The 26,510-nt window shown below is 45.0% G+C and overlaps 1 protein-coding gene and 1 long non-coding RNA gene across 2 annotated transcripts in view; one reads left to right on the top strand and one right to left on the bottom strand.

Moving 5' to 3' along the window:
- The window catches only part of LOC137519063 (uncharacterized), a 108,476-nt gene that overhangs the window by 60,701 nt on the left and 21,265 nt on the right, over positions 1-26,510 (bottom strand). The window lies entirely within an intron of this gene.
- The window catches only part of CPQ (carboxypeptidase Q), a 576,560-nt gene continuing 564,541 nt past the window's right edge, over positions 14,492-26,510 (top strand). The window contains exon 1 of the mRNA XM_068237698.1: positions 14,492-14,510. The gene's annotated coding sequence lies outside the window, so the exon portion shown is untranslated. The remainder of the gene's footprint in view (positions 14,511-26,510) is intronic.

Raw genomic sequence — 26,510 nt, 5'->3', positions numbered from 1 at the left:
CCAGTAAAGACAAATCATAGCTAGAAAAAAAATAAATGTCTTTTAAGCTGAACTGATGCACAGCACATTTATTTATTTTGTGTTTATATAGTGCTGACATCCTCCCCAGAGCTTTACACAGTGCGTAGAAGCTTATCAACAGTGATCAGCAAAAATGCCAATATTCTTTTCGCATTTATTTTGACAAAAATTGTATTAAATTCGACTTTTCGAGTGAAAATGCCATTGAAAACATTTTTTAATACGTTTGTTATATTTGGAAAATCGGTTTCCTTTGACCATATTGCAAAATTACAGTATATTTTTGCGAATATTTTCTCAAAATCCAAAATAGCATTTTCTATGCGAAAATTACTTTGGCGAAAATTCCCAAGTAATTGTCACTAAGGCGTTGTGAAAAAACAATGTCAGCAGCAATACCTGTAATTTTTAGCGATTTTAAAAGCAATTGCGATTTTCAGTTTTTCAATTCTGCAAGGGATTTTAGTTAAGCTGGTTGTTCCTGAGTAGTACAAGAAATGCAAAATCACTTTGAAATAGCTATGCATAGCAGTGAGCCTATACTTAAAGAGGAGCTGTCAGCCATACTATCTCAGGAAAAAAAAACATATATAAGTAGATAAATTCTTGCTCTACTTAAATAACAGATGTATTGCGCTGTCCACGTTTTGATATTAGTGATTTTTCTACAGTTAAAAAAAAAAGGAGAAAGTCCTTCTTAGAATTTCCCATGTTTAGTGTGGCTATTTTGAAGCCAATCCTGATGTAATTTCCTCCCATACTCTCCTCTGCCTGATTGTGTATGCATTGCCCACCCTCCACTATAGAAAGTGCATTGTCTCAGCATGAGAAATACTGGCCAATCAGAAAGGAACAGAGGTGTGGGGGAAAAAGCAGGAGGAAAAGAGGCTTCAGCCAATCAGGCTGCATTAATTAAGTCTGCAGGGGAAGTAGATAAGCAAAAATGGATAACCCAGCATGCCGTGCAACTTCCTTTTTGCATACCAAATTTTGTGTGTACCAAATAAGAGTCAGATAAACTGGGGAATGATCATTTATCAACAAGAAAAGTAATAGTGATTTTAACTTTTGGATTGCCTGGTTAGCATCCTTATTACTTGTTTACCAGATAAAAAAAATAATTGTTTTTTGATTTTATGCACGACAGTTACACTTCAACCATTTCAGCCTCCGTATTTTTCACCTAATGGACGAGAGGAATTTTCACGTTTCAGCGCTCCTCCCTTTCATTCCCCAATTACTTTATCACTACTTATCACAACAAAATTATCTATACCTTGTTTTTTCCGCCATCAATTAGGCTTTCTTTGGGTGGTACATTATGCTAAGAATTATTTTATTCTAAATGCATTATAATGTGTATAATAAGAAAAAAAAATGGGAAAAAAATCATTATTTTTCAGTTTTCAGCCATTATAGTTTTAAAATAATTCATGCTACTATAATTAAAATCCACCCATTTTATTTGGCCATTTGTTCCGGTTATTGCAACGTTAAAATAATATCCCTAGTATAATGTATGGTGACAATATTTTATTGGAAATAAAGGTGCATTTTTTCAGTTTTACATCTATCACTAATTTTTAGCCCATTATTTAATAATTATATGCCCTCTTGACATAGATTTTTTTATTCCCTAGGGCTTGATTCACAAAGCCGTACAAATTGTTTAGCACGGGTGTGCTAAACAGTTAGCACGCGAAGTGCCGTTCGCGGACTTTTGCGCATGCAAAGTGCCGCGATTCGCGCGATCGTAGACTTTTGCGCACGCAATTTGCCACGATTTGCGCGAATCGTGGCAAATTGCGCACGCATACGTCCGTGACCGTGCGAATCGCGGCACTTTGCGTGCGCAAAAGTCCACGTTTGCGCGAATCGCAGCACTTTGCGCGCAAAAGTCCGCGAACGCTATTTTACGTGCTAACTGTTTAGCACACCCGTGCTAAACAGTTTGCACGGCTTTGTGAATCAACCCCAAATGTCAGTAGATGTTATTTTACTATTTGGCCACAAGATGTCCCCGCTGAGCAAAATCCTATTAGCATAGAAAACACGCTACAGAGCATACAATGTATCACTACATTATAACTAGGGAAGTGACGTAAGGCTTCCATCGGAAGCCTGCGATCACAGTGCCGGTGGGGAGATTATGAGTGGGAACGTTGTTCCCATTCAAAAATTTAATGATCCGGTGGCGGAAACCGGCGGAAATCATGGTGGGAGATAGCACGGCGGCTGTAGTTAACCTCTCGAGGACTACAGGGCTAAACCCCCCTAGTGACCAGGCCATTTTTAGTCAAATTGACCATTGCAGCTTTAAGGCCAAGCTGCAGGGCCGCACAACATAGCACACAAGTGATTTCCCCCCCACCTCCCTTTTCTCCCCACCAACAGAGCTCTCTGTTGGTGGGGTCTGATCGCTCCCCCATGTTTATTTTTTTGTGATAAATATTATTGTTGCCGTTTTTAAATAAAAAAAACCTGTTTCTTTAAATGTTCTCCCTCCCTCCCTTCCCCCAGCCAGCCAATCATAGCGATCAGCTCTCATAGGCTTCACCCTATGAGAGCCGATCGCTCTCTTGTCCCCCAGGGGGACAGCCGTGTCACACGGCTGTCCCCAGTGCAGCGCTGCTGCTGATCGCAGCGCTGCACCATGTAAATAGACGGCGATCACGCCGTCTAACAGTCTCCCGAGTGTCAATAGCCGCTCGGAGACTGAAGGCGGGGCGGAGCTCCGCCCCCCAAGCAGGAGATGCGCGCGATCTCCTGCAAAACAGAGCCACAGGACTTTACGCCAATCGGCGTTAGGCGGTCCTGGGGCTACCGCCGTGGCCACGCCCATCGGCGTGATGCGGTCGGCAAAAAGTTAAAGAATAAACACTGTTTTTGAACAAAAACAGTGTTTATTCTCGGCGGACATGTTCGGATTGGCACAGGGGATTTTTGTCCCCTGCAGCCAATCCCCCCTGCTCCCAGCAACAGCGCGATCGTGAGCATTTGCCTGCAGAATCGCCCGCACAGCCCCCAAAGCTGCAGGGACGTGACTAGCACGTCCCTGCGGCTCTAGCAGCTGCCACTGCGGACGTGAACCTCACGTCCGTACGGCATAAATGGTTAAAAGGACTACTATCGTGAACAAACCTGAACATATAAGAATACACATAAAGATGTACTAATAAGAATTACTTTTCATTCAGAGTAAAATAAGCTATAAATTACTTCTCTCCTGTGTTGCTGTCTCTAACAGTAGGTAGTAGAAAGTTTACAGAACTGACAGGTTTTTAACTAGTCCATTTCCTTATGGGGGATTTTTAGTATCTCCTTTATTCAACTGGACTGGGCAACTGCCATTCAGTAAGTGCTTTTGAAAATAAAGAAATAACTGAGAATCCCCATGAGGAGATAAACAAGTCCAAAACCTGTCAGATCTGTGAGATGTTTACTACTTATTGTAGGTGAAAGTAACATAGGAGAAAGGTAATTATAGCTCACAATGTAATCTCTACCATAGTCATATGCCCATTATAATCTAAGGCCAATTTTGGGGAGAAGCCAGGTAACTTGCTTGTATGTTTTTGTCATGCAAATAGAGGGAGAAAATACAAATACGTACAGCCTATTGCAAAAGTTTATTAAGGCAAGTGTGGAAAAATGCAGTAAAAGAAAAATAATGCTTTACACGTGTAAATTCTAATTGTTGTATTCTTATCAGTTTTTCAAAATGCAAAGTGAGCTAACAGCAGAAAAAAATAGAAAAAAATAGAACTACTGCGCCTGCGCAGTACAGCCCGGAGGACGTCCGATGACGTCAGCGCGCCCCCGTGAGGCGCATTTTGAAACGCAGAAGAGCCCGACCTGGCAGCCGGCCTGGCCAGGTCGGGTCGGCCACCGGAGGGGACCGGGAGCCTGCGGAGCGGCGCCGAGGGCACGTCCTGGCTGCCCACGGCTGGAGGAAGCCCCAGGTAAGTGGATGGGCATTTTTATTTTTTTAAGAGCCACCCTGAACCTTCCCTTTAAGTCAGAAGTATGTTTTTTTAGCCTCAGCTCTTCGATGGTTCCTCTTCTGGTCAGACTTCTCTGGACAGTATATTGGTGTACTTGGGTCTCAATAGATTTCTGCCAACTCTAGGCTATTAGCTCTGCTGGACATCTTATTTCAAAAGCTTTCCAAGGAGACCCAAGAGCGCAGCCAGCAGGAAATTTGAACTGGTGACAGTGGTGGAACAAGGAGACCAAGCGAGGACAGGGAAGGCTCTATATAATCCAGAACGTTCTGCAAGCGTGTAGAAAAGCATTTGACATCTTCCGGTGGCTTTCTGCATTTTTCAGATGCGGCGGTAAGTGACCCTGAAAGCAGTATGTTGCTTCCAGGGCTGGTTGAAAAAACAGGAAAAATCAGGATTGGAATGCAGCATTCACACAAATGATGGTAAATGACTGTACAGGCGCCGCCCTTTCACTTGAACGACAAGCAACACGGCTGACGGAAAACGTTGTGCAATCGCCCGTGTGAACCAGCCCTTCGTTTTTGCTTTTGTTCATTCACTTTGCATTGTTAATTGATAAAAATAAACTCTCTATTTTTAAAAGCACTCTTGGGTTTACAGCATCACTTCACACTAGTCTAAAATGTGTGTGTGTGTGTGTATATATATTTGTGTGTGTATATTTGTGTGTGTGTGTGTGTGTGTGTGTGTGTATATATTTGTGTGTGTATATGTGTGTGTGTGTGTGTGTGTGTGTGTGTGTGTGTGTGTGTGTATATTTGTGTGTGTGTGTGTGTGTGTATATATTTGTGTGTGTGTATATTTGTGTGTGTGTATTTGTGTGTGTGTGTATATGTGTGTGTGTGTATATATTTGTGTGTGTATATTTGTGTGTGTGTATATTTGTGTGTGTGTATTTGTGTGTGTGTGTGTATATTTGTGTGTGTGTATTTGTGTGTGTGTGTATATATTTGTGTGTGTGTATATTTGTGTGTGTATTTGTGTGTGTGTGTGTATATATTTGTGTGTGTGTATATTTGTGTGTGTGTATTTGTGTGTGTGGGTATATATTTGTGTGTGTGTGTGTTTGTGTGTGTGTGTATATTTGTGTGTGTGTGTGTGTGTGTGTGTATTTGTGTGTAAGTGTGTGTGTGTATGTGTGTGTGTATTTGTGTGTGTGTATGTGTGTGTGTGTGTATGTGTATTTGTGTGTGTGTGTGTATTTGTGTGTGTGTGTTTGTGTGTGTATTTGTGTGTGTGTGTGTGTATTTGTGTGTGTGTATATTTGTGTGTGTACTTGTGTGTGTGTATATTTGTGTGTGTATATTTGTGTGTGTATATTTGTGTATGTGTATTTGTGTGTGTGTGTGTATTTGTGTGTGTGTGTGTGTGTGTGTGTATTTGTGTGTGTGTATATTTGTATGTATGTGTAATTGTGTGTGTGTGTGTGTGTGTGTATATATTTGTGTGTGTGTATTTGTGTGTGTGAGTGTATATGTGTGTGTATATTTGTGTGTGTGTGTATTTGTGTGTATGTGTATTTGTGTGTGTGAGACACTGGTGTTTCATGGAATTATATCAAAACATTTAATGTATTGCATTCCTTAGTCAAAAAGTACAGACAGCAGAGTAAACAATAAAAAATTATTAAAAACAGTCACGTCCTCCAGAAAACTCCTCCGCTCTCACAGGATGTGTGTGTGTGTGTGTTTTAAATCAGTGGCGTACCTAGGGAATATGACATCCAGTGCTGATTATTTACAGACACCTTCGCCCCCCCAAAACAACCAATTTTTTGGATGGGAGGGTTGTGCTGTGTGTGTGTGTTGGGGGGGGGGGGGGGTTAAATAGGTAGAGGCACAAGACAAAGAGCCTGGTGGGAGAGGGGAAATGCAAGGAACGCCTCTCACCAGGACTGCAGACATCACCAGTGCTGTTTGGCAGGAACATGCTGTTAAAGAAAGCCACTGAAATCTGAAAAGAGGAAAGGGTCATGGGAAAGACAATAGGGTGGGAAAGAGAGCTGGGAAAAGAGATAGGATTACCTTAAATCAAGCTAATCTAAATTGCCTGGAGCTTGCTTCTCTGCTCACTACAGAAGTCGGCTGTCAGCATCTGTATCACTGGTGTCTGCAACAGCAGACTGCCCTGCATTATTGATTAATTACTCTGTGCAGGATAAATAATCAATAGCCCAGTGCACTCTGGTATTACAGCAGGCAGTGCACATGGCTACTAATGACAAGCTACTTCTGAAATGCTAAACACATCCTGCCACCTCTCCCTGCTAATGTCCCAGCTGCCGCACAGCAATATTTCTCTCTACTCACCCTGCTGCTCTGCACATTCACTCACTGCAGGCTGTGTGTAGAGAGCGTAAAGACATTGCCCATGGGACAGGAAGGGGAAGAGGTGCTACATCTAGTGCAGGAAGTAGTACAGTCCCATGCACTGCCTGTTGTTATTTTCCCGAATGTTGCCCTAACTATGAAAAAAGGTCCCAAGTGGAAAAACACAGTGGCTGAGCACTACAGCAGCACCCCTAGCCATGGCTACACCCTGTGCTGTGAGCACATGTAGCCTTATGGTAGGTACGCCACTGGCCTGAATTCTAAATTCTAAATAATCCTTACTAAAGTTTACCTGATCTCAAACAGCTATTTAAAAAGTGAAATCCAAAAAACATATATATTATTGCAGGCAGCAAGTGCCTAAACAATGCATTGTGGATAGTACAATACGAAATCAAGCCATAGTTACAAAAGTGCATGATACAAGGGATCAGATCAGAATGGGGACATGTGGTAAAGTAGTAAAGTCAGAGCATTCAGGCCACACAGCAAAGGGCAGGAGGAGGAGGAGGAAGAAGAAGACAACTAGTTTCCTTCCTTTTACTCCTCCCACTCTTTGCCGTATGCTCTGCATGCTCTACTGCATACCTCCTAACTTTTTTAGATGAGAAAGAGGGACCAGACACTTTAAGACACACCCCTAATCACACCCCTACCCACACACCCCAGTCATTGATACCAAAAAGAACTCAGAAGCAAAAGATGCAGTTTTATAATTCAGACCACGCTGGTCCTCTCTATCATCATTAGTTATCCTTCATTTTAACATTTAAAACTAAGAAATAGATACAATTATCTGTATGCACCATCTGTATGGAGTTTGTATGTTCTCCCCGTGTCAGCGTGGGTTTCCTCCGGGGCACTCCGGTTTCCTCCCATGTCCCAAAAACATACAGATAAGTTAATTGGCTTCCCCATCTAAATTGGCTCTAGACTACAATACATACATCACATGATAGATACATAGACATATAGCTATGGTAAGAATTAGATTGTGAGGTCACCGGTTGGACAGTTAAGCGCCAAGACAATATACTCTGTACAGCGCTGCGGAAGATGATGATGCTTATATAAATACTAAATAATAATAATAGAATCTATTAAACACATTATTCAGTAGAAAAATACATATATTTACTGAGATCGATTCATGAGTCCTGAAAGAGGGACAAATGAGGAAGAAAGAGTGACAGAGAGATTTAGTTCCCAAATTCCTCTGAAAAGGGGACAGTTAGGATTTCTGCTACTTTACTAGCAGCACTATGATAAGATGCCCTCATCTTATTTCCGTCCTGACTGACCTGTCTTGCCCTTGCTTTACTATTGTGAAGATACCGTACATTTGGAGAGGAGACCGTCTCCTCTGAACTCCTCTTCCTCCCGCTCTTTGCTGTGCTGCACAATCTGACTGTACTAGACAGTAACTGTATGCCCTACAACACTTTACTATAGTCCCCTTTTTGAACTAAAGTCCTTAGGTGTCCTAGTTAACCTCCCTAGGTCTACACAAAGGACAAGAAGACGAAAACTACGCATGGAGGAAATGAGAATTTACTACTTATCTACAAAAGTGGTCCTTCACAGTATGAGTGGGTAAAATGTGAAATATCTTACAAGATAGAGCAATTATGGCAAATACAATGTTTGCATTTAAAAGGGGCTTAGATGCTTTCCATACTTTGAAGCGAACCCACAGGTATTATGTTAGGAAGATGATAAATTGATCCAGTCAGGGAGATTCTGCCTTTTTGACTTTCCTTTCCGATGAATTGAGGTGATGAGGCTCAAGAATTTGAACTTGATGGGCACATGCCTGTTTTTCAGCCTAGACAACTATGATTTGGCTCTTTTTGTGGTTCCAGGTTTCAAACAACGGTGGCCTTGCGCATCATGATGGGATTGAAATACAGTGACTTGCAAAAGTATTCGGCCCCCTTGAAGTTTTCCATATTTTGTCACATTACTGCCCCAAACATGAACCAATTTTATTGGAATACCACGTGTAAGACCAATACAAAGTGGTGTGCACGTGAGAAGTGGAACGAAAATCATACATGATTCCAAACATTTTTTACAAATAAATAACTGCAAAGTGGGGTGTGCGTAATTATTCAGCCCCCTAAGTCAATACTTTGTAGAACCACCTTTTGCTGCAATAACAGCTGCCAGTCTTTTAGGGTATGTCTCTACCAGCTTCGCACATCTAGAGACTGAAATCCTTGCCCATTCCTCTTTGCAAAACAGCTCCAGCTCAGTCAGATTAGATGGACAGCGTTTGTGAACAGCAGTTTTCAGATCTTGCCACAGATTCTCGATTGGATTTAGATCTGGACTTTGACTGGGCCATTCTAACACATGGATATGTTTTGTTTTAAACCATTCCATTGTTGCCCTGGCTTTATGTTTAGGGTTGTTGTCCTGCTGGAAGGTGAACCTCCGCCCCAGTCTCAAGTCTTTTGCAGACTCCAAGAGGTTTTCTTCCAAGATTGCCCTGTATTTGGCTCCATCCATCTTCCCATCAACTCTGACCAGCTTCCCTGTCCCTGCTGAAGAGATGCACCCCCCGAGCATGATGCTGCCACCACCATATTTGACGGTGAGGATGGTGTGTTCAGAGTGATGTGCAGTGTTAGTTTTCCGCCACACATAGCATTTTGGCCAAAAAGTTCCATTTTGGTGTCATCCGACCAGAGCACCTTCTTCCACATGTTTGCTGCGTCCCCCACGTGGCTTGTGGCAAACTGCAAACGGGACTTTTTATACTTTTCTGTTAATAATGGCTTTCTTCTTGCCACTCTTGCATAAAGGCCAACTTTGTGCAGTGCACGACTAATAGATGTCCTATGGAAAGATTCCCCCACCTGAGCTGTAGATTTCTGCAGCTTGTTCCAGAGTCACCATGGGCCTCTTGACTGCATTTCTGATCAGCACTCTCCATGTTCGGCCTGTGAGTTTAGGTGGACGGCCTTGTCTTGGTAGGTTTACAGTTGTGCCATACTCCTTCCATTTCTGAATGATCGATTGAACAGTGCTCTGTGGGATGTTCAAGGCTTTGGAAATCTTTTTGTAGCCTAAGCCTGCTTTAAATTTCTAAATAACTTTATCCCTGACCTGTCTGGTGTGTTCTTTGGACTTCATGGTGTTGTTGCTCCCAATATTCTTTTAGACAACCTCTGAGGCCGTCACAGAGCAGCTGTATTTGTACTGACATTAGATTACACACAGGTGCACTCTATTTAGTCATTAGCACTCATCAGGCAATGTCTATGGGCAACTGACTACACTCAGACCAAAGGGGGCTGAATAATTACGCACACCACACTTTGCAGTTATTGATTTGTAAAAAATGTTTGGAATCATGTATGATTTTGGTTCCACTGGTCCCGTGTACACCACTTTGTATTGGTCTTTCACGTGGAATTCCAATAAAATTGATTCATGTTTGTGGCAGTAATATGACAAAATGTGGAAAACTTCAAGGGGGCCGAATACTTTTGCAAGCCACTAGAAGAGAATAAGCTAAAAAAGCAAGTGCTCAACTTGGGCATTCTTCCCTCCTCCTCTTTCTTTGCTATTACTTCCATGGATAGCAGAAGAGGCAGGAAATAAGAGAAGCTCTGGGGAGACCAGCATAGGCCTGAGATCAGCAAACAACATGAGATTCCTGGCCAAGTGGGAGAACCACAGCCTTTCTCCTCCAACCTCATCCTCATCCATACACTCCAAAGTGTATGGAAACAAGGTCAAACAACAGCAGAAGAAGTCAGCAACAGAATATACAGCAGCATAAGGTCTAAAGGCAGCAGAAGACAGCAAATGAAAATCAATCAATACAAGGTCAAAGTGTAGCTAAGACTGGAGATCAAGCAGTCCGAACACCAATTACCAAAGAAGCAGGCAAAGGCAAGGTCAGGTAAGGCAAGAATTAAATGAAGGTCAATCATCAGAAGCAAACTGTCAGAAATGAATAATGGTTTTGTACAAGTATTTTTAATCATTTAATATTGGTTTTGCATTTGTATTTGAAGCCAAGTTTTCAGCTGAGATTCTGGTATGTCCATGGATCTTCCATGATGTTCCTTAGCAATCCAGCATGCCAGACCTCTACATGATAATGCAAGATGGGAGGCGGTGCACCAATTGTGAAACAATATGTAGTGGGTGGAGGTAAGTAATAGGAACAATCAAAAAGAGTCAACATATCCAAGGGCCCCTTTGTTAAGGCACAATTTGCTTGGTTACAAAAATCTGTCTGTCGCTGTAATCAAGCTCCTGTGGTGCCACCCGCTGAGTACACATCGCTGTGCCCGAGTGTCTAGAGGAGTCTACTCCCATTAACACTACAGGAGCTTGATTACAGCAGTAGACAGATTTTTGCTCACGAGCAAATTGTGCCTTGACAAAGGGGCCTTACGTGGCTCCAAAACGTTGGCTATATGTGTTGGAATATGGAACCAATAAAGATTCACCTTGGCGAACACAGTCAATCCAGCGCAGGAGACTTAGGCGCAGCTGGCGCCACCATATTTATAAACGTCTCCTTACCCGGGAGGCATATTGGATTTTCCAATTAGGGACACGCTCGCCAGGAGGGCTCAATACGAAATGGGACCTTAACACAGTCACCTGAAGTGGCTGGGATGTTTATTTCTGCTTTTTGTTTTCATGTGGCTATATGCTCAAACTCTGAGCTTTTTAATTTTTATGAAGATGATTATGCTTATTGCTGTGTAACGTTGTATTGAGTTTAATCGTATGCATTTACATTTTTACGTTTGTATCATGTTTTTATGTACTAGATTACACTAACTGGGGGATTTTTTTGTCCTCTTATTTTATATGCACTCTTCTTTGTGGGTGGGGTCATTTGAGCATGTGATATTGGGTGTAACCTCACTCTATATATGAGTAACTTTCTCTCACTTGCACTTATGCTATGATTAAGGGCGTGTAACGCCCGAAACATGTCAGCATGTGGTGCTGGATTTTAGCCTGTTGTGTGTAATGCCTAATAAAGCAATACTAATTCTACCGACATCGTGCGGATCTCACTTTCTACAGTCTTGGATCCGAGGTCTTGGCAGCCCGTTTTCCTGCACTGTCGGTGGATGGAGGTTGTGAGCGGAGCTCCACGTCTATTGTGGCGCCACCATAGGCCGTAATGGCTATAGCAGTGCACAGGGAGTAACTTTCGGCGCCGTCAGAAGATGGAGCTGAAGCTACTTTTAAAACACAATAATTATTTTATTCCCCACCATCCATGGCGGCCTGGAGGGGGAATAGTATTTAACACGGTCGGGAACTTGTGCAGCAGCAGGATCAGCCATATACCAGTATACCTGTATCCTGTGCCCAGGTCTCCCACGCCGATTCCTCTCGTACGCCACCTTGGATGTGCCAGCTCTTTTTGACTGAACATTGTACAGAGGGCATCATCCGTCTTTCTCCAGCTGAGGCACTCGCCCTGGAGACAATGGGTTTGATCCTGTAGTGTGTGCAAGACAACACAATGAGCTTGATTCACAAAGCGGTGCTAACTGTTAGCACGCCTGTGAAAACCCCCTTAGCACGTCTAAACGAGCTTTTCGCACGCAAAACTTTATGCGCATAAAACTTTACGCGCACACTGCACAGAGCGCAGGGCGCTCCGCGCGAAGTGCCCATTAAAGCCTAAGGGACTTACCGCGCACATAGGAGTTTTGCGCGCGGTACTTAGCGCGCGATCTGATTGAGAAAACCGGTGCTAACCTACTTAGCACCCTGGTTAGCGTGCCTAAAGACTTTAGACGTGCTAAGTAGGTTAGCACCGCATAGTGAATCAAGCCCTATAACTGTTAAGTAATAGGAACACTCTTACCTCATGATAAGAGGTTACGATTTGCAATATTAGTCACAAATAAAAAGACAAAGCATCTTCCTCGGGTCAATACAAGACAGCGTTAAAATATAAATCTAGCGTAGTAATATAAAATTAGAGTGACCAGACGTCCCGGATTGCCAGGGACGCGTCCCAGATTGCCCGGGACGCGTCCCAGATTTGGGGCCCGCTGTCCCAGGCTGCATGAGGTCCCGGGAAACATCCCGCTTTTAGCAGCGGGACGTCCCTGCCTCGGGACTCTGGTCACTGTATTGCATGAACTGGCTGCGGCGTCTATAGACGCTGTGCCAGTTCATTGCCCGCAGTCCCGCTCCACCCTCCTTAGTCTTCCGGTGTCTGTTCCGACACCGGCAGGCGAGCAGGGCTACGGCAAGATGGCTGCCGAAGCCCTGTACTGGAAACTATTTGTGTCTCCAGTACAGGGCTACGGGCGCCATCTTGCCGTAGCCCTGCACTCTGAGCGCGGGAGACTGCACGAGGAACAAGACAGTCCCAGAAGCAGCGCGCCAGAGGAGACTTCTGCCAGGTGAGTAAATGCTTGTTTTTCCAGGTGAACTGCGTTAATTTTCTGGTGACATGTTTGCCCCCATTGCGTTTATATTCTGGTGAAATGTTTGCCCGCAGTGCGTTTATTTTCTGGTGAAATGTTTGCCCGCAGTGTGTTTATTTACTGGTGACATGTTTGCCCGCAGTGTGTGTTTATTTACTGGTGACATGTTTGCCCGCAATGCGTTTATTTTCTGGTGAAATGTTTGCCCGCAGTGCGTTTATTTTGTGCTGACATGTTTACCCGCAGTGCGTTTATTTTGTGCTGACATGTTTGCCCGCAGTGCGTTTATTTTGTGCTGACATGTTTGCCCGCAGTGCGTTTATTTTGTGCTGACATGTTTGCCCTCAGTGCGTTTATTTTGTACTGACATTGCCCACAGTGCGTTTATTTTGTGCTGACATATTTGCCCACATTCGTTTATTTTGTGCTGACATGTTGCCCGCATTGCGTTTATTTTGTACTGACATGTTGCCCACATTGCGTTTATTTTGTACTGACGTTGCCCACAGTGCGTTTATTTTGTGCTGACAGGTTTGCCCACAGTGCGTTTATTTTGTGCCCGCAATGCGTTTATTTTGTGCTGACATGTTGCCCACAATGCGTTTATTTTGTGCTGACATGTTGCCCATTGCGTTTATTTTGTGCTGAAATTTTGCCCACATTGGGCTTGATTCACAAAGCGGTGCTAACTGTTAGCACGCCTGTGAAAACCCCCTTAGCACGTCTAAACAAGCTTTTGGCGCATAAAACTTTACGCGCGCGAAGTGCCCATTAAAGCCTATGCGCGCGATCTGATTGAGAAATCCGGTGCTAACCTACTTAGCACCCTGGTTAGCGCGTCTAAAGACTTTAGACGTGCTAAGTAGGTTAGCACCGCTTTGTGAATCAAGCCCATTGCGTTTATTTTCTGGTGCCTGGGGTAACTGTTGCTGCATTTTATTATTTAATGGTCATAGTTGGCTATGTTTGCTGCTTTGGGGTTACGGTATACTATTAAATAGCATCACACAGTTTCTGCACACCCATGATGCGAAACCTCGTCTGACCACATCATGGCGTAAACACTGCTTTCTTATGCCTCACTGTTACATCATTATGTTAGCTCCGCCCATACAATGTCATGGCCACACCCATTTTTTGGCGCGTGCCCCCCCCAGGTTGAACCAACAAAAAATGGTCACTCTAATAAAATGTACTACAATTTTCTCATAATGGGGCGTAACGACCAGCCACAGCTTAAAATAAATATAAAGATGAATATAATTTATTATGATTGTGTTCCTGAATTCGCCTGCCTTGCCTCTTCATTCAACAGTACATGCTGCTTGGTCACAGCCATGCAGTGAAAACCACACCTCTGCAGTACACTCTATAGTTTGCTGCAGAAAACTGCATCATTTTAATGCATTTGTATATGCAGCAAGTAAAAATACCAGATTTTCCTTGTTGCACAGCTGCAATTACAAACTTGGGGGGAAGGGGGGGAGATGCACTTTGTGCCAGTTGGACCACTCTACAGTACTACAGACATTGTGAGCTCAGGAAGGAGGAGGAGCAGAGTCATGCTTTCCCCAGCAGGGGGCGGGGCTTTGCCCAGAGTGTGTCACTTGGCTGTAGAGAATAGACAAAAGATTGCACAGAGCTGAATAGGAGGGCTATTTCATATTGCTAAACTACCTGAATCGCAGGACTGACTAGACACAAAATTACAAATCTGTTAGCAGGTAAGATATCTTACCATCAAACTATTGTATTTAAGCTTTATATGTAACTTTCTGCCTGGAAACCCACTTTGAATAATTCCTGTTCATAACTGAATTTCAGTCCACTGATATATGAGTTTATTTGCCAGTCAGACGAGCAGCTGAAGAGAATGCTAAACAAATGTTAACCTCCCAGCATTTACATAACTGTTTTTCTATTTAATGCCACATAATATTGTCATATTCAAATGCAAAGGACACACCCTATTTTTGAATAACGTTGACATTCCGAGCAGGCAGGTTAAAGATACAGTATTGTATTGGCTGACAGCAAGAAGATGCAGACAATGACATTCTTTTATTGCTCAGGACGAATTTGCATAAATGTAAATAATTGCACAGAGGTTACAAAATGACTTTTCCAGTACTGATAATTGATCGTGGCACTTTATTTTCTAACCTTTGGATTACTTTTTCAATTAGATTAATGTTTTCAAAACTTTCGTTTACCTCATCGTCAGCACTGGCATATCTATGTGATGTCTGCACTCGGGAGATTCAGAATTACATTTACAATAAGAACAGTCTTGTATGCAGCATATATTATTATTATTTATGCAGCACCAACATCTTCTGTAGCGCTTTTAAACTATGATGGTGTCCATCATGGTCTAGGCCAGGCATGGGCAAACTCGGCCCTCCAGCTGTTACGGAACTACAAGTCCCACAATGCATTTGCCTTTATGAGTCATGACTGTGGCTGTCAGACTCCTGCAATGCATTTTGGGACTTGAAGTTCCTTAACAGCTGGAGGGCCAAGTTTGCCCATGCCTGGTCTAGGCCCATTTTTTAGGGGAAAGGTAATTAACTTATCTGTATGTCTTGAGGATGTGGAGAAAACCAGAGGGCCCGGAGGAAACCCACGGAATCACACAAGCTTGGGAGGAACATACAAACTCCACACAAATAATGCCCTAGCTGGGTTTCGAACCAGGGACCCAGTGCTGCCCTATACCGTACTACAAGTAACTCAGTGAAATAGGTTCACAATTCAGGAGGATTCCGTTTCATTATCACATACTACAGAATGAATGGCAATAGAGCAGCACCTTCAGTTGTGAAGATACTTTAGTGCATGATACAATGCAATTCATAAAACGAATTTACCATAAGGCACTGTAGGCATGTTCCTACAGGCGCCTGGTGAATGAAAGGTGGTTCACTCCCCTCCCCTAGTGCCTCCCCCTTTCCCTATGCAGAGTCCCAAGCAGAGTGTAAATAAGAGGTTACTCACCCTGCTCTCAGCATTCTACTGACGAGACCTCACTTAAGTCTGGGGCACCACTAGCTACTTAATAGTGAGGGTACCACTGACTAACTAATACTAAGGGTCACCTGTAGCTACCTATGAAAAGCGTGGGAAGTAAGGGATGAGTGACAGCTGGGCCAGTCGGCACACTTGCAGTGCAGTTTGTTCAGGGTTTGTAGGTTCATGGAGGGCGAAGTCTAGGGTGCCAGGACATCTGTTCCTATAGGCTGCTGTGATGTAAATCTGGGCCTGGAAGCCAATATTCAAAATTCTCCATCCATGATCCAATAATTCAAAATATTAAATGATTCCCTTTGGTGAGTTCAAAATAGAATCATCTCTGTGCTGAACCAGGGTTCAAAAAAGAGAATGATGCAGCAATCAAAAGTTTAAACCACCGTGATATAAAGTGCTGATTACAGTGACTCTTAATTCAATGGAACAGCATAAAACTGTACTGGTGAGGTGCAATGTGTGTGTAAAGGTGCATATTACTACACTGTCACAGGCTGAGTACTGGCTTTCTCTAAGTCTAAAGCTTTTGCACAATTTATTAATTAAATAAAGTATTGTTGTACCTTCACAACCCAAGGTGCTGCTGTATTGCCACTTTTCCTGTAGCATGTAATAATCCTTGTTGTTTTGGTATAGCGCATCTTGTACGGCATGCTATGGTTTACTTAGCATTCAGTATCAGGCTATGGTTCCTAACCCTTCATAACACAATGTTCTTGACATTTAGTCTGCTATAAGTAAATACCATAACATATCACAATATTAAGCAGTAAATGCATGTATCTCTTTGGAGAGCTCTCTGTCTTTGATAAGAGTGGCTGTCTAGATTACATCCCTGGCCTTACAGAACTAATTGTCTGGTCTTGCCGGCCTACACTATAATAAAGAATAATTTTAAAGGAAACCTAAAGCAAAAAAAAAGACAGTTTAACTTACCTGGGGCTTCTACCGGCCCCCAGCAGCCACCTTGTGCCCGCGCCGGGACAAACCGGTCCCCCGCTGGACAAACCGGTCCCTCTCAGGGACAAACCGGTCCCCCGCAGGGACCCTGTTTTAGTTCCTGACAACTGAGCCAGTCGAAGGCCACTGCATATGCACAACCCTGGGCGGGTCTTCAGTTGCGTTCCTGTCGACAGGCGCATCCTGTGCATTCGCAGTATGAGAAAATCTTGGACTAAACATCCACAGGATGCTCCTGGCGACGGGAGCGGGATCGGTTTTTTGCTTTAGGTTCCTTTTAACCTCGGTAAGGTGCTATTCTACTGTTAAACTCAAAACACTTGAGTGCTGCAGCCACTAAGGGAACACACAACAGCAGTGTTAAGGTGCCTATACACTGCGTCAAATTCCCGCCGATATACAGCAGATTCTATCACTGTGATCGAATCTGCTGTTAAATCCATAATGCAAACGTGGACCGATCGACCGATTTCTATCCTGTCGATCTGTCCCGGCGGAAAATTTCTCTCGATCCCCGGCGGGTCGGGAGCACGTCGATAGCGGCATTAGATTGGCCGACGACCAAAGCAGCAGCAATATATTACCTCTCCGCTGGCGCGAGTCCCCACTGTCCCTTCTCCGGCTGGCCATCTTCTCTTTACTATCTGTCCCATCCTGTCAAACAGACGTTCAAACAGTAGAGCGCCCTCTACTGTTTGAACTTCCGCTGTTCACAGGATGTGACAAGGAGTAAAGAGAAGATGCCAGCGCAGACAGAAGGGACAGCGAGGACTCATGCCGTCAGGAGAGGTAATATATCGCAGGGAGCAGCAGCCAGCGGCAGCTCCACAGATTGTGAATCGATTTCATGCTGAAATCGATTCAAAATCTGTTTGCCGTGTATGGGCAGCCAATAGGTCCCTCTGTGATAAGATTAGATCAGAGAGGGACTTATCTGTTGGTTGATGTGGTGGCAATCGACCAGTGTATGGCTGCCTTTAGGGAGTCTTGTTTAAGGACTCCTCTCTGAATAGGTAACTGGAGCTCCAACCAGGATTCAAACCCTTGTCTCCACCAAAGGTTCGTGAAGTGAAGGGCTACAGTAAATGCATGATACACATAGAAGAAGGGGTTGCACATGGAATGGGAGGGGCTGCAGTACATGGACGATACACATGGAAGAGGGGGTTGCACATGGAATGGGAGGGGCTGCAGTACATGGACGATACACATGGAAGAGAAGGTTGTACATGGAATAGGAGGGGCTGCAGTACATGGACGATATACATGGAAGAGAGGGTTGTACATGGAATGGGAGGGGCTGCAGTACATGGACGATACACATGGAAGAGGGGGATGCACATGGAATGGGAGGGACTGCAGTACATGGACGATACACATGGTAGAGGGGGTTGCACATTAAATGGGAGGGGCTGCAGTACATGGACGATACACATGGAAGAAGGGGTTGCACATGGAATGGGAGGGGCTGCAGTACATGGACGATACACATGGAAGAGGGGGTTGCACATGGAATGGGAGGGGCTGCAGTACATGGACGATACACATGGAAGAAGGGGTTGCACATGGAATGGGAGGGGCTGCAGTACATGGACGATACACATGGAAGAGGGGGTTGCACATGGAATGGGAGGGGCTGCAGTACATGGATGATAAACATGGAAGAGGGGGTTGTACATGGAATGGGAGGGGCTGCAGTACATGGACGATACACATGGAAGAGGGGGTTGCACATGGAATGGGAGGGGCTGCAGTACATGGACGATACACATGGAAGAGGGGGTTGCACATGGAATGGGAGGGGCTGCAATACATGGACGATACACATGGAAGAGGGGGTTGTACATGGAATGGGAGGGGCTGCAGTACATGGACGATACACATGGAAGAGGGGGTTACACATGGAATGGGAGGGGCTGCAGTACATGGACGATACACATGGAAGAGGGGGTTGTACATGGAATGGGAGGGGCTGCAGTACATGGACGATACACATGGTAGAGGGGGTTGCACATGGAATGGGCTGCAGTACATGGACGATACACATGGAAGAGGGGGTTGTACATGGAATGGGAGGGGCTGCAGTACATGGACGATACACATGGAAGAGGCTGTTGCACATGGAATGGGAGGGGCTGCAGTACATGGACGATACACATGGAGAGGGGGTTGCACATGGAATGGGAGGGGCTGCAGTACATGGACGATACCCATGGAAGAGGGGGTTGCACATGGAATAGGAGGGGCTGCAGTACATGGACGATATACATGGAAGAGAGGGTTGCACATGGAATGGGAGGGGCTGCAGTACATGGACGATACACATGGCAGAGGGGGTTGCACATGGAATGGGAAGGGGCTGCAGTACATGGACAATACACATGGAAGAGGGGGTTGCACATGGAATGGGCTGCAGTACATGGACGATACACATGGAAGAGGGGGTTGCACATGGAATGGGAGGGGCTGCAGTACATGGACGATACACATGGAAGAGGGGGTTGCACATGGAATGGGAGGGGTTCTGCTGCACGAGAGGGGAGCCACAACATACTAGGCCCAGGGGCACAAAAAGTACCAGCCTTGACTGCAGTGTCAATACCTGCACAGCAAAAGCAAGTAAGAATCTGCAATTAACCGTAAAGTACAGAGATATGATATAGTAATTTTTTTTTAGTAAAAATGCAGATTCACTTTAAAGTTCCCAAAGTGGCAACTCGACATAGCAGATGTGCTGTTTATCTAGTGTCTATACCAGCAAAACTGTCTGCGGGAGAGGAGAGGCTAATCTCTGAGGAGAGCAGCATCCTCACAGCTGCCTCAGGCGACAGTGAGCCCAGGAATGCGCTTGCTTGATACCCCGGCTCTTTTCTATTTTGTAAGATATTTGGGGGGTTTTGCATAAACAGCTAAGTTGCTATTACATAAATGCTGAGCTTTCCATTTTTATTTTTTCAGCTTTCCCAATCTTTTCACAACATGTGTACTACGGCTTAATCTGGGAATAGAAATACTGAGCCAACACAGCCATCTGCTGACACACACGCTGACCTTTGGGGCTCCACTCCGCAAATTAATTATCTCTGCCTTATGCTGGCAGTCATGTCTAATGTGTTTAAAAATAAAAAATCAAATAAATAAATAAATCGAATACCTTAATGGCTGTAATCAGGGAGAGAACGCCAGTTTTAGAACCGTTTTTGCACCATTTAAATGTGGAGAAGGTCAGTTAAAAGCAACGTACTGCATTCAGAGAATGACGCATTATGCGCAGGCAGCTAGCACGGAAAACGGGAAACTTTGCTTACTCTGTTATAAGTGGGGAAGTACTAGTATGCAAACCAAGTCACAAAAGCTACTAAATCGGGCCCATTTTCATTGTATACACTCTTCTGCAGGCAAAATGTGTTCGATCTGACAATTTTTCGAAATTTAAATTCAGTCTCTGTTTGTCTCAAAGGATCAAAGGGGAGGTAAATAAAAACCATAGCTTTGGCAATGAGATATAAGCTCACATTCACCAGGCGATACACCTGCTATTGACGAAATTCTGTTTTGTCCCCACTTTTATTGCCTGATGAAGCGGGCTGGGCCTGCGTAACGCGTTGCACTGTTTTTGGGGTACCGTATAATAAATGTATTGATTTATATGAAGACCGGATCTCGTGTCTGCTTTTGGAAGGAAAGCCCACCACTTCCTCCAAGCAATTTTTAAAAATGTTATTGACTTTTATCCTGCTGTCGCCTCTGTTCTACATACAAATACTCTGTGTCCACTCCTGGTGGAGGGGAGTGCTACCCCCTTTCTTGTTTCTTTACTACAGAGAGCGACTTCTTAATCCTGAGTGAGGACAGGTCTAATCTCCTCACCTGCATATTGAGTGGTTGCCTGAATGGTAACCAATGTTTGTGAGTATAAATTCTCTCACTAAACCACTTACCAATTGTCTTTAACATACTACACCATATTGGGCTCTCCGTTTTCTCTATTTTATGTTCAAGGAGATGGTTGTTATGAGCCAAACCAATTTAATGAGGAAAAAAAAAAAAAAAGATAGGAAATAAAAGGAGAAGGCGGTGGAGAATGCGAGAAAGAGAGTAAAAGAGGCAGTGGAATCTAGCTGGAGAAATTGGCTTTGTCAACAGTTGTTAAAAAGAAACACGTTTTACCTTTTTGATCTAAATGTAGGTTTTCACAAACTTTAGGTATTTTTTTAGATTGTAAAATGCTTAAAGTGAACCTTAAAGAGACACTGAAGCGAAAAAAAATATATATGATATAGTGAATTGGTTGTGTACTATGAATAATTACTAGAAGATTAGCAGCAAAGAAAATATTCTCATACTTTTATTTTCAGGTATATAGTGTTTTTTCCAACATTGCATCATTCTCTAATATGTGCAGATTACACAACACTAAGGTGGCCATACACTGGTCGATTTGCCATTAGATCGACCAGCTGACAGATCCCTATCTGATCGAATCTGATCAGAGAGGGATCGTATGGCTGCCTTTACTGCAAACAGATTGTGAATCGATTTCAGCCTGAAACCGATTCACCATCTGCTGAGCTGCTCCTGCCGCCTGTCCCTGTCCCCCCCCCCCCCCCCGTATACATTACCTGATGCTGGCTCCCGGGCATCTTCTCTGCATTGCACGGCTCTGTTCCGGCTCCATCCCGGCGCTTCCTGTGTTACTCCGTGACCAGGAAGTTCAAATAGAGCGCCCTCTATTTGAACTTCCTGGTCACTGCAGTGATGGAGCCGGAACAGAGCCGTGCAGCGCGGAGAAGACGCCCGGGAGCCAGCATCAGGTAATGTATACTTGATCGGATCGGCTGCCGCTAGCGACGTGCACTTTACCCGCGGGCGATCGAGGGTAATTTCCCGCACGGCGCGATCGACGGACCGATCCGATTTCGGGAGGAAATCGGATCGGCGGCTGCGTTTACCGCGAACGATTGGCAGCAGATTCGATCCCAGGATCGAATCTGCTGTCGAAAAGGCCGTGAATCGAGCCAGTGTATGGCCTGCTTAAGCTTTCAAAATGAGTCTTTCAGAGCAGTCTGTGAAGTAATGACTTCTCCTCTAGCAGATAAAAAGAAAACAGTTCACTTACAGTTGAGATAATAAAAGTCAGATAACAGCCCTCTCCACGACTAACTTAGTCGTAGAGATTAATGGATTTTTTGCATAGAGATAACAACTGGAGTTTCTTAGCTCTTCCTGTACTGGAAACAATTAGACTGATGTATCTGATCTTAATGTTTTATTTCTCAGCTGTACTACACATACAAATCATAATATCATAATTTTTTTTTCGCTTCAGTGTCTCTTTAAGTCAAAAATAAAAAATGAGTTTTACACACCTGGGGCTTCTTTCAGTCCCCTGCAGCTGATCGGTGCCCACGTAGAGTCGCTCTGATGCTCCTGGACCCGCCGCCGGCTACTTCTGGTTTCGCAGTCACCGGCCGTCAGGCTGGGAATGCAAGTGATTCTTCGCGTTCCCATCCACAATAGCACCACTTATACTGCTATTGCGGCAAGCTCAGCTTGTTCATGGATGAGCTCAGCTCGTCCATGACCGCCGCTGTGCACCGCTCCGGCCCTACTGGGCCGATTTGCACAAATTTTTTTTTTTAAAACACGCAGCTAGCACTCTGCTAGCTGCGTGTTGTACACGACTGCCGCCATTCGCCGCCGATTCGCCACTCCCCACTGCGTAACAGCCCCCCCCCCCAAAACCCCGTGCGCAGCCTGGCCAATCAGTGCCAGGCAGCGCTGAGGGGTGGATCGGGAATCCCTGTGATGTCACAATGTCGATCATGTCATTCCGTTCGTCACCATGGCGACGAGGGAAGCCCTAAAGGAAATCCCGTTCAGAACGGGATTTCCGGACGGGCTTGATCGCCGGTGGCGATCGGAGGGGTGGGAGAAATGCCGCAGGGAGGTGGGAATCATGTAGCTAGCGCTAGGCTAGCTACATGATTTTAAAAACAAAATTCAAAAAATACTGCTGCGCTGCCACCCTGGCGCAGTCAATAGAATGCCAGGGTGGTTAATCATCTCCTTTTCTTAAAGTGTACCAGAGCTGAGTAAACATAACAGTTTTTATACATACCTGGGGCGTCCTCCAGCCCCATCTGCTTAGATCGCTCCCACGCTGCTGTCCTCAGTCTTATTTGTCTTCTCTACCGGATCCCGTCACTTCCTCCAGTAGCGGCCAGTCTGACGTAAGAGAAGTGTGCTCTTTGTGTATCTCTTCAGCAGCCGCTAGAGAGATATGTAGCAGTGTTGCCAACCGCCCGTAAATTTACGGGCATACCGTAAATTGTTAGAAATTTAGCTGCCCGTGAATTTCGTAAGGAATTCAGCAGCGTCCGTAAGGGTGGCCGAGCAGGAGGGGAGCAGCGTAGAGAAGAGGGAGAGCTGTGGGCACAGTGGGGAAGGGGGGACGTCTCCCCCCTCCTTCCCTCACCTTAGAGCTCTCCCTCCCTCACTCTCCCCTCCAGAACTAAGTCTTGTGTGGCGGCTGGCAGTGGGCGGAACTTACCTCCGTCTCGTTCCAAGCGCCGGAAGTTCTGGTGCCGCTGCTCTGGACCAGACCAGACTAGCGGCAAATCCATTAGACCATCCTGCGCCTGCAACTAGACTGAGGTAAGTTCCGCCCGCTGCCTGCCACCGCACAACACTTAGTTCTGGAGGGGAGAGCGAGGTAGGGAGAGCCCTAAGGTGAGGGAAGGAGGGGGGAGATGGCCCCCCTTACCCACTGTGCCTACAGCTCTCCCTCTCTGCGCTGCTCCCTCTCCTGCTGGGGGCACATCTGGCTACTTATACTGGGCACATATACCCCTGCCTACATATACTTGGGACATAAACCCCTGACTACATATACTGGGCACATATACCCCTGCCTACATATACTGGGGACATATACCCTTGCCTACATATACTGGGCACATATATCCCTGCCTACATACACTAGGGACATATACCCCTGCCTACATATACTGGGACATATACCTCTGGCTACATATACTGGGCACATATACCTCTGGCTACATATACTGGACACATATACCTCTGGCTACATACACTGGGGACATATACCCCTGCCTACATATACAACAACAACAACAACAACAACAACAAATAACATTTGTAAAGCGCTTTTCTCCCGTGGGACTCAAAGCGCATAAGCATGGCTCCGACCATCGTGGTACAGAGGAAGAATTTTATAAATCTGGAAATGCCAGGCTAAACAGGTGGCTTTTCAGTCTGGATTTGAATAGCTCCAGGGATGGTGCTGTCTTTACTGGGTGTGGTAGGGAGTTCCAAAGAGTAGGGGCAGCATGACAGAAGGCTCTGTCTCCAGATTTTTTGAGGTGCACTCTGGGAGTGACCAAGTTTATAGAACTTGCTGATCTGAGGTTGTGAGAGGTGTGGTGCAGCTTCAGCAAGTCCTTCATGTATCCAGGGCCCAGATTGTGCAGGGATTTGAATGTCAGCAGTCCAATCTTGAAGAGTATTCTCCATTCTACTGGTAGCCAGTGCAGTGAGCGAAGGATCGGTGTAATGTGACAGTGGCGAGGCTGGTTTGTTAGCAATCTGGCAGCAGCATTCTGCACTAATTGCAGGCGACGCAGGTCTTTTTTGGGGAGGCCAGCATAAAGGGCATTGCAGTAGTCCAGCCGTGATGTGATGAAGGCGTGGACTAGGGTTTGAAGATCCTCTGGGGGAATCAGATGTTTAATCTTTGCAATGTTCTTCAGATGAAAGAAGGAAGATTTAACTACAGATGAAATTTGGTTTCTGAAACTCAATTCCCCATCGATTAGTACGCCAAGGCTGCGCACAAGGTTGGAGCTGTTTATGTCTGAATTCCCAATCCTGATTGGTGTTGCTTTAGGATAGAGCTGTTTTGATGGCGAGCACTGGCTTTGGACAAACAGGACCTCAGTTTTATCAGCATTCAGTTTCAACCAGTTATCATTCATCCATGCCTGAAGCTCAGCTAAGCAAGAGTTTATTTTTGGGGTAGGGTCTGTTCCACCAGGTTTAAAGGACAGGTATAGCTGTGTGTAATCGGCGTAGCAGTGGTACGTCAGGCCATGTCGTTGGATAAGTGTACCGAGTGGCAACATGTAGATTGCAAACAGCAGAGGGGATAGGATTGATCCTTGTGGCACTTCCGAATTGTAGAGGTGCAGGTTTGGACATTATAGGTCCTAGGGATACTCTCTGTGTTCTGTCAGTCAGGAATGATCTGAACCACTGGAGGACTGATCCACTGATGCCACAGTACTCCTGCAGTCTGTTAAGCAGGATTTCATGGTCAACTGTATCAAAAGCAGCTGAGAGATCCAACAGGATTAGGATGGAGCATTCCCCTCTGTCCCTTGCCATGAGCAGATCGTTGCAGACTTGGATGAGGGCTGTTTCACAGCTGTGGTGTTTCTTAAAGCCAGATTGTAGAGGGTCCAGGATGTTGTTTACTGACAGCCTGGTTTCAAGTTGCAGATAGACAGCCTTTTCAATAACTTTACCTAAGAAGGGGAGGTTGGAGACAGGTCTGTAGCTGCTCATAGCATCTGGATCCATGGAAGGTTTTTTAAGAAGGGGCTTGATGATTCCTTCTTTTAGAGAGGTAGGAAACCTCCCTGCTTGCAGAGAGCAATTTACTATTTTGTGAAATGCTGGACCAAGCATGTCAGGGCATTTCAGCATATGTTTAGTTGGTCCAGGGTCCAGGTCGCAGGTTGTCTGGCGGAGACGACAGAGGATGTCTGAGATCTCTTCCTCACTAATACTTTTGAAATCAGTCCAGGGTGTTAGGTTGTTTTTGCAGCTATTTCCATTAGTTGCATGAGTCTTGGGTGCTGTGGACTGAATGAGAGACCGAATAGAAGATACTTTGTCAGCAAAGTAGCAGGCAAATTTCTCACATAGCTCCTTTGAGGGAGTTATAGTGGGTTTTAGACAGGATGGATTACATAGTCTATCAACTGTGCGGAATAGTTGGGCTGGTCTGTTGGCGGCCTTTGCGATCTCCTGTGATATACTGGGGACATATACCTCTGGCTTCATATACTGGGCACATATAACCCTGACTACATATACTGGGCACATACACCTCTGGTTACATATACTGGGGACATATACCCCTGCCTACATATACTGGGCACATATACCCCTGGCTACCTGTTCTGGGGACATCTCTACCCCTGGCTACCTGTTCTGGGGGACATCTATACTGCCGGCCACCTATTCTGGGGACACCTATAGACCTGGCGCTACCTATTTTTGGGGAACCACTGCTGTCAGATTAAGTGTATTTTGGGGAACTGCTGCCAGATTATGTGTATGTTGGGGGAATCGCTGCTGCCAGATTATTTTTAGGAAACCACTGACATATTATCTGTATTTTGGAAGAACCTCTGTCAGATTACGTGGATTTTTGGTGAAATGCTGTAAGATTACATCTATTTTGGGGGGAAGGGGGGGGGGGAAACACTATGGCAGAGCTCAAACTTTCCCGGCAGACCTTTTACAGCACTACTAAAATCATGTATATTTGGCCCCACCCATGACCACACCCACATTATGTTGCGTGACCACGCCCATTTTCCGGCGCCCCGCAGGGGATTTTGTCAGTAAACACAATCTTTTGTCAGTAAATTTTTAGTTATTTGTCAATAAAAAATAACGTGAAAGGTGGGCAACATTGATATGTAGAG

The sequence above is a fragment of the Hyperolius riggenbachi genome, chromosome 5, assembly GCF_040937935.1.
Source record: "Hyperolius riggenbachi isolate aHypRig1 chromosome 5, aHypRig1.pri, whole genome shotgun sequence".
In the NCBI taxonomy this organism is placed as follows: Eukaryota; Metazoa; Chordata; class Amphibia; order Anura; family Hyperoliidae; genus Hyperolius; species Hyperolius riggenbachi.
The sequence above is the reverse complement of the archived record's forward strand: the minus strand, read 5'-3'. Positions and strand labels throughout refer to the sequence as shown.